This window comes from Crocodylus porosus, unplaced genomic scaffold (assembly GCF_001723895.1).
Source record: "Crocodylus porosus isolate Cpor-Errol unplaced genomic scaffold, CroPor_comp1, whole genome shotgun sequence".
Classification (NCBI taxonomy): Eukaryota; Metazoa; Chordata; order Crocodylia; family Crocodylidae; genus Crocodylus; species Crocodylus porosus.
The window spans coordinates 125,755,114-125,769,213 of NW_017728906.1; the positions used below are offsets into that span (position 1 = coordinate 125,755,114).

General features: G+C 38.9%; 1 long non-coding RNA gene across 1 annotated transcript; it reads right to left on the reverse strand.

The window, feature by feature from the left end:
- Positions 1-1,420: 1,420 nt before the first annotated feature.
- On the reverse strand, positions 1,421-14,064 carry LOC109306424. Its single transcript, XR_002099988.1, has 3 exons — positions 12,068-14,064; positions 3,639-3,649; positions 1,421-1,431 (listed from the first exon to the last, which is right to left on the reverse strand). It is a non-coding gene; the product is annotated as an uncharacterized LOC109306424 (long non-coding RNA).
- Positions 14,065-14,100: the final 36 nt, after the last annotated feature.

Genomic DNA, 14,100 nt, shown 5'->3' on the forward strand with positions numbered 1-14,100 from the left:
AGGGGCAGTGAGAAGCCCCGAGAGTGAGGAGGGGTGGCAAGGAGAGCAAATGAAGGGCCGAGACATAATAACAAGACCCAAGTTGGGTCATACCAGCACTATCTGCAAGGCTTGGGCTGCAGTGTAGGGGAGGAAAAAGAGCCGCAGACAGCGCCCCCTGTCATCGGGGTGCATAAAAATGGGCAGCCTCCCGCTGATTCCAATCATCTATTAATCACAAGTAAGATCAAGGCGTGGCAGGAGAGTAAGCAGGCAGTTGGCTCATTGCAGGAGGGCGGAGCCACACGTCCAGAGGGGCTCTGAGAGTAGGACTCCTGCTACAATAGGCGTTCTATGTTTCTATTCTAATGACTCTGCGCACAATGATTCACAAAGAAGGCCAACCCCCCACTCCATATGCATATACTATTCTAAACTCCAGATGTCAAATATCTTAACATGCTCATATATTTCACAATAAAATAGCAGCATAATTCAGAATAAGGTTGGCTCCAAACCTTTTCCTAATAAGCTAAGCAGAGATTTCACAATAAGATTCCCACCTATTTCACACCAATTGAAATACCAGAATACTTGGAAGAAAAAAGGAAATCTACTTATATATTTCCTGCTACCAATATCCTACTAAGGTTGACACATATTTCAAAGTTAGTTTGCCATGCATTTCCCATTTATTAAAAGAGCCACATATTTCATGGAAAAATAGCTCCTTACTTCCTACTAAATCAGCTGCATTTTCCTATTAAGACACATATTTCATAGTAATTTTACCATATACTTGCTGCTAACATATCCAGCTATTTCTTTCTATTTATAATATTAGTAACATTTCATTTTAATCACAGAAAAATGTGGATTTTGGGTTACTTTTTTTAATCCAAAAATTGGGGATTCTTTTTTTCAGAGAAAACCAGGATCCCTGGTCATCACATATTTTACACATATTTTCTGAGTTTTCTACTTCCTGGGTGAGTGCTGTAGACACTTAACTATTAGACTACAATATGGTAGGGCCCCCATTAACCTCCTCCTCCTGGCTACTGTGCTGCTTGGATGCTTGTGCAGGCAAAATGCATCATGTGAAACAGGATCGCAAACAGCAGTTATAAAGCAGAGTAAGTTCCACTTCGGTGTGTAAAATGGAATAATCTTCTACGCCTGCTCTCTGGCCTCTTATACCATCTAAAATCCCCATATGTCCTTGTCCTATTCATCCTGCAAGCTCTGTTCCTGGGTCTTACAAAGGTTCTGCAAAACATAGCCCACACTTCTGGTAAGAGACAAATATTCCCATCAGCCTCCAGCCCAAATATGCACCTCCATCTACCTTTCTGCCTGGTACATTCCAATATCATTGTGAGGTCCACAAGTCATAGTCTGTGAGCCAGTTTTGACCTATGGAGGCATTTGATCCAGTTGACACATGTGGGACTTTGGCAGCTGAAGGGGAGGGACACATTTCAGCTGCAAGCACAGCAGCTGCAGAAGCCATCCTTATGCTGCTGCAGAAAGACAAAATAGCAACAGGAGCGACTGGGTCCTAGTACTCAATGTGCCCACCCATATCTGACTTACTGTGAGTCATTCTGGCTTGCAGCCTGACTGCTGACTTAAATAATAATTATACAGTGCTTCTCCAGTATCCTATGTTTCATAAGCCTTGAAAGCATGTCTCCCAAACTGAGTGATAGAAGGACAAGGTCATTATCTCCATAGAGATAAAGTGACTGAAAGTTCCTTTTTTCTGGTGCCAAAGACAGACCAAACTTTTTAATGATCCCAGTCTCATGGACCTTTCCAAATCACCCCACACTAATAGAGGTGAATCTTCCAAGGTGATACAATAGGACTTTCAGCACCATGGAGAAAAATGCCATTCTACTGCTAAACAGGGATCCTGGTTTTCTCTGATAAAAAAAAAAAGAATTGGTTAAAAAAAAGTAGCCCCAAATCCACATTTTTCCATGATTAAAATGAAACACCACTAATATATATACATATACATATATATATATAATTTATTTAGTTAGTTATTTGTGGTGTTTCATTTTAATCACAGAAAAAATGTATATTTGGGGTTACTTTTTTAAACCAAAACATGGAGCAGGGATCAGAGAAAGCCAGGGTCCCTGCTAATAAACCTAAAGCCTGCACAAAATAGGTACAGGCATGCCACTAATGGCCCCAATACAACTAGTGAACTCCAGCCCTGCAGACTCACTGACAGATTACTATGTATTGCCTTGCCCTCTCATCTGAAAGGAAAGTACCTTCTTGATAGCAGCAAATGCTTCTATCCCATTGGACAACGGAGCCAATGGATGATTTACCAACCTCAAACTTATCAGATAGTGAAATAATACATGAAAGAAACCTCCATAGGAATGGCTAAGGGGAACATGTAGATATGTGGACCACTGCACAGCTCTGAACTCTGCACAGATCTCTGGAAAAATAATGTTGCCACTCTGAGACTTGCCAGCAACATTGCTCATCCAAGGTAAACAGGACTATCCTGCCCCACTCAGATTTGCAAGCTGAGGCCAAAAGTGGGGATCTGCTACAGCTTGGGGTATCCACCTTCCCTTTTTCTGTTAGTGCTTCCCACCCTCCTCCACCTGCTTCTTGTCTACCATGACTCGATGTTAATGTGTATGATTAAGGGGAGACTGCCTCTATAGACTGCCTCTACTAGGATAGGTTTGGTGTAAAGGGGTAAAAGTGGAAGATTTTCATATAATGTGAAACTTGCTCTATGAGAAGAATGCAAGAGATATTGCACATCAAACAGAAGAGTCTGTAAGTGTGCTCCTCTAAATTTACTTAAGAAAGAACAATCAGAATTTGTCCATATCAAGGCTATTTTGTTAGCTTGCCAAAGTCCTGAAACCTATACCCTGAGGGCACATCTACACAAGACACTACTGAGCAGTCGTTACTTCACATTTATTACTGTTACTGAACAGTAGTGCTGGCAAATGTCTTTTAGGTGATGCTACTGCACAGTAACTTAATAATACTTTGCTTTAACATATTAGCACTGTCCATACCGTGACATGCTCCTGCAGAATATTTTTCTGCTGTTGTGCAGTTGGTGTCTCATGTAGATGTGCTCATTTTGCACAAAACAGGGAAGATGAAAAATATCCTCAATTTGAAGGGGAAATGTAGCCCATAGGAGCAATTCCCAACTGCCCCGTTCCATCTTAATCTGAAAAACTTTCCATCTGGTACAAGTTGGATCGGTGACCAACAATTCAACATCAACACCTCCATATTAAAGAGGAGAGTCCTGATTTTTCATAATGTTACACCAGCATTATTTTTGTATGACTTCATTGAAGACCCAAACGTGTGTTGGGATGCACTGTAAAATTCTGTTTTAGTTATATCTACAGTGCCGTATATTGTCTTTATAATGAAATGCTTTCCGTTGCTATATATACTGTTGTCCTTACAATTGTGGTAAATATTTCCTGTCATAGCTAGAAGTCTACAAAAAGAGACAGGAAGGATCTCAAGACTCTGACAAGTTATAAACAGGGATCCTGTTTTTCTCTGATAAAAAAATGCCCAATTTTCAGATTTTAAAAGTACCCCAAAATCCACATTTTTCCATGATTAAAATGAAACACCACTATGTATATGTCTGCCGTTTCATTTTAATCACAGAAAAATGTGATTTTCGGATTAATTTTTTAAATCTGAAAATTGGGGATTTTTTTATTAGAGAAAACCAGATTCCTGGTTTATAAATAATACTTTTTTCCTCTAAGAAAATGAAATATTTTCTGCATGAAAAATACAAGCACACATGCTTACAAAAAGCTGTAGAACAATGCTGTACACATCACAATTCAGAAGAATACATTTGAAAGTTAAATGTTAGTCAAGACAAAATATCCTGCAATTTGTTTATCAGGAAATGTATTTATGGGAAATATCCTCCCATGAAATAAGAGAAGCTTCAGACAAACAAATCTACTAGAAGGAAATGTAATATTTATTTGATAAAGAGAAAAGTAGAAAATAGAAATGGTACAGAAGCTGGTAGCCTTTAAAGTTTATATATTCTTAATTGTAAGAAATTAACTCCAAAGTTTGACCTGTAGAATAGAACAAAGAAAATCCCAGAATTACTCAGTAATGGCTCTAGCAGAGACAGGAACAAATAAAAAAAATGTGATTTATTGTCATGCACTGTTAATCCGACTGTAAAAGTCAGGCAAGAAAACCTGATTTTATACACACACACACACACACACACACACACACACACACACCCTTTTGGGTCTTCATACTTCATGCAGAAAAATAATCTAATCAGCTTGCACATGAAACCTCTTTATATGGCCCACAGTAGAAAGAAGTAAGGAGTTCACCAGATCCTGAGACTTTATAGTTTACTCCCAAAGCACTTTCTTCCTCTTCTGAAACAACTGTACCTCACAATAAGCTAAATTAACTAATGCATTGAGGGAAGCATAAACTTCCACAAAGAGTGTATACCATGTTCCAGTTCTTAAGTTATTTAGTCTGCCAAGCTGAATCACTACTTAAAATAATTTTCTTTAATGAAGACTCTTTATATATGTTAGTGATATTCTTTAGTTTCCACTCTGTACATTGAAATAAATACAAACAAATAGATTAACAGAGTACGAGTTGTAATGCCTCTGGTTTTAATCTAGGAAACACAGGTCATTGTCTGGGGTTTGGTTTACATTACTCTGATTATGTTATTTCATTAGCATGGAAGAGCTTAAGAAAATATATATGGCTTTCCAAACTATGCTCTATAAAAATACTACGTTTTAGAGTCATAAATGTATGGCTCACTTACATGGGAAAAAAAGGATTCATTTGCTTAATGAAGGCCAAATTTCTCATCTCTGCATCAATTTATTTAAAAAACTACAATAAAAAGAAGATGAAACACCTATTTTATACACACACACACACACACACACAAAACATTGTTATGTAGCTGGTCTTTTCCGCAGAAGGGAATGTTAGACAATATATATACCTCTACCACTACTAATCCAGCTGCAAGTCACAGTTCTATAATGCAGATAAGGTCCTGGCAACTTCTGGTGTTTTCACCCCTGAGTCAGTTAATTCTGTCTCTCTTGTGGCAAAAATGTGAAACACGATAAATCTAACTTCCAGCTGGCTAATTTTATTCCAGTTTAAAATCAGAATTATGCTAATTGTTTAAGTATGTTAGACTATAACAATATAATACCCCTACATTTTTACAGGTCTTGCTCACAATAGTTTTCTTCCCTACAATTCCACAGTGTTTGTAGAGGCTTAGAGTGATGTAGATCAGTTTCATAAATACATTGCATATTAGTAAACTGTCTTTCATATGAATTCTCCCAATATATTTTTAAAACTTAGATCATATCAAGCAATATATTAGTACAGATAATACAAGACAGTGTAGCTACACTGGACGTGTCCCCACATGCAGGAGCATGCATTTGCTGCAGCACAAATAACAGCAGCACGTACTTGTGCAGCTGCTTTGTGCCCCAGGGCACACCCCTGCACACACATTCTGGGGCATGCCAAATTGTCCCAGGTGTGGTAGGAGAGGCTGGGGCCAGCACCTGGGCTGTCTCTAACAGTTTTACCTGTTGCACATTCACCACCTGCAGTTTGCAGCGCCACAAACTGCACATACATGTTCATCTGATCATGCTCAATGCATGCCCCAAAATATAAGACCTCCTGTTCACTGTTCACTGTTCCCTTCAGTAGAAATATCAGCTGCACAAGGAATACAGATAAGTCCTTCGTGTGATGAATGAGTCAAAGCATCAGGCCATTCTCATGACTTATTTCAATAAGTACTCACATGCATAAAGCTACACATGCTGTATGTTTAAATATCTTAATGAATTGAAAAATTAATCCTCAAGCCAGGCATGACTATGGACAAAAAGGGAGAAACTTAAGTGCCAGGAGACTGTAACTGACAGGTAAAAAGATAAAGAGACATTTCTGCTACCTACCATGTGAGATTCATTATATTTCTAAAGTGACTTGTTTATTTCTACACCCCTCTCCAACTGATAGCAGCCTCTGTTGTCTGCACTCCTTTCACTCTCTCTAAAAGTGTTGAGCTATTTTAGTTGGTAGCCATCGAGCAATTTCTTCTGTAGGGTTAGAAATCAAAGGAATGGGATATTTGCAAGATCACAAAACAAATGCAGAGCAGGATTATGCGGAGGGGCTGACACTGTACTGCTGCCCAGATGCAGCCAGATTTTGCCAGGATAGTTGTTAAAAGCAAGGAACCAGGTGTTCAAGCTTGGTGCCAGGTTTTACTCTTAGCTATGCTCCACAATTTCAATTGAATTGATTTGGCACAGTTCTTGTGTGTTAGAGAATAGAATTTGGCTTGAGATTTGTAATGATATCACATTAAATATAAACTTGTTCTTCAGGTGCAACCAGGGGTTGAATGATTTAGCGTCACAGATCCCAGAATGTAAATAGTGTGCACATTAGTTTTCCTTCTGTAAAGCACCTCAGGATGAGCAATGCTTCCTGTTACACTATTTGTCTAGTTTTTGAGTGTATTTCTGGCTGCTGGTCAGAAAAGAAAGCACAGTTTAAGAATGATATTGAGGACTGTAGAAAAAGTGTATAACATTGTGATTCACTCTGGGAATTATGGTTTTTTTCTTTTGAAAAGCAAAAAGGCATAGTAGCTGAGATAAATTATTCTAATGTTTTATCTCAAGTTCTGCCCCATTAACTGATAAAAGAAATAAATCAACTAGTGCACAGCACTATCATAACAATTAGCCAGCTACGTAGATCTCATGCATTATTTTTCAAGAACAACCTTAAAATGACTAAGCCAAATTCTGATTTAGCTGAAATAGAAAAAGGTTTTTTAAGATGTTCCAATGAATTAGAAGTGAACACTTCAGTTAGTAAAATACTCCCTTTTTAATTTTTCACAGGCCCAGTGGGCAACATTGTATACACGATCTTAGTCTATACATATTAATAAATTCCCAGATATAAAAATATTGTGCTCTAATATTTTCACACAGTGAACCTAACTCTAATCTTACATTGATGTAAAATTCAAAATAATTGAAGTTACACTAGTATAAATCTGGCATCAGACTATGATGCAGCTCTTTGCTTCTGTTATAGCATATGTTTATGCGCTTCCCATGGGAAACATATATATTGAAAAATTCCTTCGGTTTCGTTTACATGGAGATCAGTTCTTATAAAGTATTCACTTTAAAGCTGTCATAGATGTGTATAGTTTCAGCAACCAAATAGAAGAACCTGGAGGTAAATAACTATATAGCTGCTAATTTCAGACTCTACTCTCTTCCATTAATTTGAAAGCACAATTTGGCCCTATATTTTTACTTTTAAAATGAGATAAATATTTATAAAAATAAGAAAACTCTACAAGCATAGACTAATTCAAGAAAGTAGACTATGAAATTTCATCTTGTCGTATGATCATCGAACAAAGGCAGAGCCCAGAAAAATTTATTTTAATCTCTGGGTCAACTTATTCCTGGCTTTCTGCCAAATAATAATTAATGGTTCATACCATTGGTTAAACAGAACTGAAATTGGAATTAGTTTTCACCTGAAGCCCAGCTGAGGCTATTAAATTGATTGTCCTTCTTTTTAATTTCACTCATAGTAACTGCTCATTCACTGTTTAAAAAAACACAAAACTATTCAGTAATAGCAGCACGGGCCCAATTCTCCACTAAGTTATACTGATGTACACTCACAGTAGCATCAGTGAAGTCAATGGACTAATATTAATGAAAGGGAAATCAAGTCAATATAGCTGTCCTTACAACTGTGCAGAACTTACAGTTGATGTGCAATATGCCTTTCTATAAGAATTAAAGTAACCTGATCAGAACCAGACAGCCAGAATCATCATACCAAATTTAGAAAGAAGATCCTGATGCCATGTAAATGTAATTGTAAATCTTCAGCATGTGTAAATCATTGAGGGTCCATTGATTGCACTACCCACAAATCCTGGGCTTCATCCAGTTAGGTACTGAGTTCTCAATTAGTGTGATCCCAATTCAGCAAAGTGTCTGTGTTAATATTAGCATAATTAAAGAACCACTCATGTTCTTAAAGTTACACACTTACTGAATTGGGGCCAGAGTAGTAATTTACAATTTTTCAGGATCCAGCTATTGACCACCTAAGATTTATTTGAATGCAATTTCTCTACCACTGCATTTCAGAAAAGGACTCCAAGATCTGGCTACAAAAAGGTTGTTAGAGGGACTCAGTACACTTGTCCAAAGCTCAGTGGAATTCTGCAAAATGCATTTCAGCCCCTCTGGCCCCCAGACACTAACAAAAGCAAGAATAATTCCTGGAGCAAAATAAACGGAAAGAGGATTTGCACAACTGCATTTTCCATGAAGTGAGTTCCAGGTACTGTATGTCATACTTCTTAGACTGTAGCCACTTTATTCCTGGAAAACAGGGGTTAAACAGCACAAAGACTTGTTCCAGGGCATGACTTGGAAGGGAAAAATTACAAATATAACAAAAAAAAAATACAATTAATTTAATGTATGAGTCAAACAAATACATTTACAATCAGTTTACTTTGCATAGAGTTCTGGGTTTATTATCCTGACATATTTTAAGGATTCTAGTTTCTAGCAGGTGAAGAACCTAACAGAAAAAATCCTGACTCAGCTAATACCCATCAAAGCTGTTATTGTTAGAAATCACCAGAACAAAGACTGACATAATACCGCTAATGAATAAGATATGTCACATCCAGATAATGTTCAGTCTGAACACAATGTTTTAGGATGCAGGAACACTGCAGTATAACAGAGAACAATCCCCTGGTGAGTGAGAGTTAAATCACCTCTTCCCTCAGAAAACCCAAGGGAGAGTAGGCAGTCCTTCTACTTACTTCCCTCAGAGATTATTTCAGAGGAAGACCCTTAAAAATTTCCATGTGATCATAGACATTAGGGGCTGGAAGGGACCTCACAAGATCATTGAGTCTAGCCCCGCTGCCTTAGGCAGAAAGTCTGCTGGGGTCAAATGATCCCAGCGAGATAAGCACTTTTTGAAAGAGTCCAGAGTAGGTGCTTGCACTGACTGTGGGGGGAGTCTATTCCAGACCCTGAACGCTCAGACCGTAAAGAAATTTTTCCAATCTAAATTGGCCTTCCAGAAGTTTGTGGCCATTAAACCTTGTTATCCCTTGGGGAGCCCTGGTGAACAACTGTTCTCCCAGATCCTGGTCTTATATGGTTTTCTGTACTATATGAGATACTATATAGTGAGCTTTCCCTGTGCTGGTGATGTGTCACATGTTGTTGCCTCCTCATGGTCTCCAGCTCCTAAATGACTTTAGAAGAAAGTGGAAGACACAGTAAATACTTTTCTTAAATCACCTTTCCAGGCAAGCAATTGCCCTAGCTCTCACAGACATATTATGGAGCTACAGATGGGAAGAAAGCTGGTCTATGTGACTGTGAGTAAGAGGGGAGGCAATTCCTCTAGACAATCTCTCTCTCTCTCAGAACACTAGAGGAGTTCATAGCCCAGCACCATGATAAATAGTGGGGAAACAATGAATAATTGTTAGCTTCTTAAGGTTGCTTCAGAGCTCAGAGTTACCATGCAGATAAATGACCTCTGGTTTCACCAAGTCAGGAGGAGGTAACTAACTGAAAAGGCCAATAAATGGGACATTATTGTATAGAGGCTGCCTGCACTATGTCAGTCCTGTAGAAAAATAAAGGTTTCCTGTGTTCCTTCTCTATGGGCTTGATTGTGCCTTTAAGGACAGTCCTAAATTGGGGGTGGTATGGAGCTGCATTGGCACAAGCAAAGTACTGGGAGACTGAGGGGAACAAAAAGATTCCCAGTGTCTTGGTTTATACTGGGAAAGCACCATTCTGTAGAGTGGAACATATTGGACACATCTACATGTCACCTGATGCAAATGTTGTTACTTTGCCATGCTTTAGTATTTCCTTTTGTAAGTACTAAAGCACAGAGCAGTAATCGCCTGTGTTGCACCACGCACATGGCGGGCAGTTAGTTTTTGCTGCTACTTGGCTCTAGTGATATGCTAAAACAGGGGAGCATGTTGCTATGGCGAAGTAGCTGTCAGTCACATGTAGACGCACATCACTCTGTGCCACCATAGCAATGCCCTATGGCAATGTAGCACATTGCTACTGCAATGCAGGGTGATGTGTAGCTGCATCTACTGACTGGGTAACAGCCCAGGTTCAAACCAATGTAAAATGTCCCTGTGCATAGTAGGGATAAAGTCTTGTCAAACCTCTTGAGATATTTGGTGTTTTTTCTTAAAACCCCAGTTTCTAGTGTCAAGGGATTGGTGCATGTCTACAGGGCACTGAATAAGCTAGCATGGGTACTAAAAGCAGTATAGCTATATTGACACACCACAGGTCAACCTAACCTGTTTATCCTTGGGTGTTGTACTAGGACCCATTCTCTCTATGTGGGCTGACACTATATTTGAGGCTTGATGCTGCAAACCTTTGCCCTTGTTAGTAAATATTACATCCCTGAACAGACCCACTGGCCATATCTACATGTGCGTTTAACTACAGAGTAGACTGATTAGCTGTGGAACAAAGCATCACTGTCTACACATGCAATGGTATTAGTCCACATTACCCTGTTTACTGGTGCCATAAGATAGTACAGTCAGGGACTACTATCTTCTGGCAAGGTAATTAACTGTGATTAAATGTACGTGCAGATGCTGACCATTGGTGAAAATTGCAGCCAGTCAGCCCAGCCGCCAGGGGGGCCAGACTCCTGCCTGCCACCTAGCCACATGGCTCCGCAATTTCAGCACCCTTGTGCCACAGGCAGACCCTCCACTGCCCAATGCCACCACCTGGAGCTTGGAGCTGAACCTCCCCCACCCCCATGCCTCCAGCCCTGGTATGAATTGCTTTCCCCTGGCTCAACTAGCTGCTGTCCCAGGCGTACATGTAGATGCTGCACCTGGGAGTAGTTTAGCCTGGATCAAACTGCTCCAAAGTTTATTGCTTCAAATTAATTGCACTTGTAGATGCACCCACTGGTATCAAAAGGGCTATTCATGTAAATAGGAATCTATAGAAACAGGCACAGCTGAGCAGTTCTACTCCATGGGCAGCAGTGGTGCATGTGGCATTTTTTGTACTCCCCTTCCCCACTAAGTTGGTCCCTGGAGCTAGTGCCATATTCACACCTTCCCCTTACTTAAGCTATTATGTATGATTGATCCCTTATTTTGTGAATTCTGAAGTTCCTTTTGGTTTTACACCTAAAAATAAATTAACGTATAAGTGCCTGACATGCACCTTTTCGCATCTCATTTCTGAATTTGACCCAATGGTGGTTATGGTGTGCTAACACCAGCAATAATAAACCCTGTTTATACTCTGAATCTTGGTCCTGCTCCACCCAGCTCTCTCAGGAATAAAGTTTAACCATTTTTTACAACTTACTTGAATGTAACTGGTTTATCCAGCAAAACTCCGCTTTTGAGAAATGAGACAGCAATTTTCCCTTTACCTTCCTGTTACAAATGAATTATCTTATTTGCATTAGGAAAAAGAAACAAACTTACAGAAACATAGCATAGAAAGCTATTGACATGCAGCACAGATCTGATCTGGTTGAAATTGTGGACTGCGGCTCTTAGTTCCCTGTTTTGTTTATAGCTTGTTGAGACAGTTTGCCTAAACACAAATTATAAAACCTCTAAGTAATGATAAATCATTCCCATGTGAAAGGGTAGAAAACAACTAATAATACCATGTTTACAGGCAAAGCTAGCCCTAAGACGTGCAGACAGTACTGTCACTTGTGGCTTCCCTTGAGAGTTCTCCTCAGGTGAACTAAGTTAAATCAGGCTGGCCATTTTTTGCTCAATTTAAACTCCCAAAATGTATGTACAGTTTGGCACTTAGATCAACTTAACCCTAGTTCAGTTGATCTAAGTGTAATATCTGCACATACCCTTGGGCAGTTGTTGTACTTTACAAGACCATCTAACAATGGCTGTCTGCGTAGTGACATTTTATGAACAGTAATAGTAATTAATTCTTGTTAAAACAGCACTGCTACCTTTGAAAAAGTCTGAAGGTGCGGTAATGATTCATCAGTGAAGACCAAAAAAACGGCTCTGCTTAGTTGTGCATTTTAACCCATGCTCCTCTTTAACATTGAATCTGTTTTGGGATATTTGTTTCTTTTTTTGTTTGAAAGATAAAGCCAGAGATACAATATATGTTTTGCTTACAAGTATAGCCGGTTGAATAATGTTTGGTGAATACAAATGTTAATTGTTATTATCTATAGACGTATCAAACAAGCAGAAATCAAAGAGATTGCAAAACACTTCTTTAAGTAAATTTAAGCCTCAGGTCAAAATCACAGAGCATGGGGTTATTTTAGTTTGGGGTACAAGCGGAGAGGTAAATCAGAAATAGCTAAGAATTAGTCAGAGCATGTTCCTGTGATCCTTATATATACAAGTACTCTTTATTAAGGCAGAGTCCCACAGAAGCACAGGCAGAGTACAGAGACACCAATTAATCTTAACCCTCCTGTCTAGAGTCTCAGCTTTAAAAGCTCAGCCTTTTTCCCTGATGGAAGATTTAATAACAACATTCTTAGACATACAGTATTGCCACCTGTGAAAGCAATAGAGACGACAGTGGCCAAAGCAAATACAACAAAGCAGTATTTTCACTGGTATCAGCACAAGTCATATATACATGGGTTTGACAGGATGTGGACACGAATGGAACCATGTGACACAGGTGAACACATGAGCTTGTAGTCAGGCAACATTCTCACCCTGCTCCAGCCAAGATTCACAAGCCCTAGATATGGTCTAGGTATGGGTACACAATATTGTTGTGAATGTCAAAAAATACATTACAACTTGAACTTGGCTCCCACAACCTTCCTACCCCTAGCTTTTGCATTAGAAGGAATCCCCAATCCACTGAATTGGAGCTACAATAAATTAACTTGCCTCGCTGCCAGAGAGAATCAGAAGACTAGCTCTGATTTTCTATACAGAGTTCTAGCACCTGACATGGTCTCAGAGGACTCCATACATCTACTGAAGCTTTACACAAAAGCCATGCTTCTCTAAATATTCTGCAGAGAATAAAAAAATGTGATATATGGATCTATGATATTCCATTAGTGATGACTTTTTTTGTAACCAACAATGCTCAGAACTCAGTGAAGGATGATCTTAAGAGGGGAGGGAGCTGACAGTGTGTGTTGATACGTATGCAGCTGAGAATCTAGCCATTAGTAACTCATTGGATGACACCACACATGTATTTCATTTTCTAAAATAATTGGAAATGGATGAAAGATTTGTGCACACTTATCTTTTTGTCAAGTATGTCAAAGCCAATTGACTATCCAAGGCATTTTCAGACAAGGATGACAGTGTCCCTGCATCACCCAATTCAGGATAGTGTGACTAAGTGAAGCCTTTTATAGGATATGTCAAAAATACTTGAGCATATATGCTGAGTAAAATATTGTATTCTTTCCTGATATCAGGTCATCATTTAGACTGCACTGGCTTTGCTAATGTAATGTAAGCAGGTAGTTTCTGGACCTGTTCCCAGTGCAGTTCACTTTATTTATTAAAACTATCTAGTATATGTTGTACTTAATGACTGTTACTCAACCTACTTGGTGATCTCAACAGCCACATATGTCCAGCATCCTAATATCAATTAATTTTAATTTATACTTTGTTGACCATTAATAAATTTGAGATTATTATTTATTATATTATATAGAAATTAGTACGCAGCAGACTTTGTACTCCCCTGCAGGATTGATAAATCATCAATTATTTAAAAGGGGGAAGCATATTTATTAGCATGCTCTGACAGCCTTTATCACTTCAAGTTTTGCAAATCAGCTGAAATTAATATACAGGCAGCTCTCAGACTTATGACACAACTGGTTCCTGAAAACTGCGTCTTAAGTCGAAATGTCGTAACTAGGAACCAATTTTCCCATAGGAAAAAT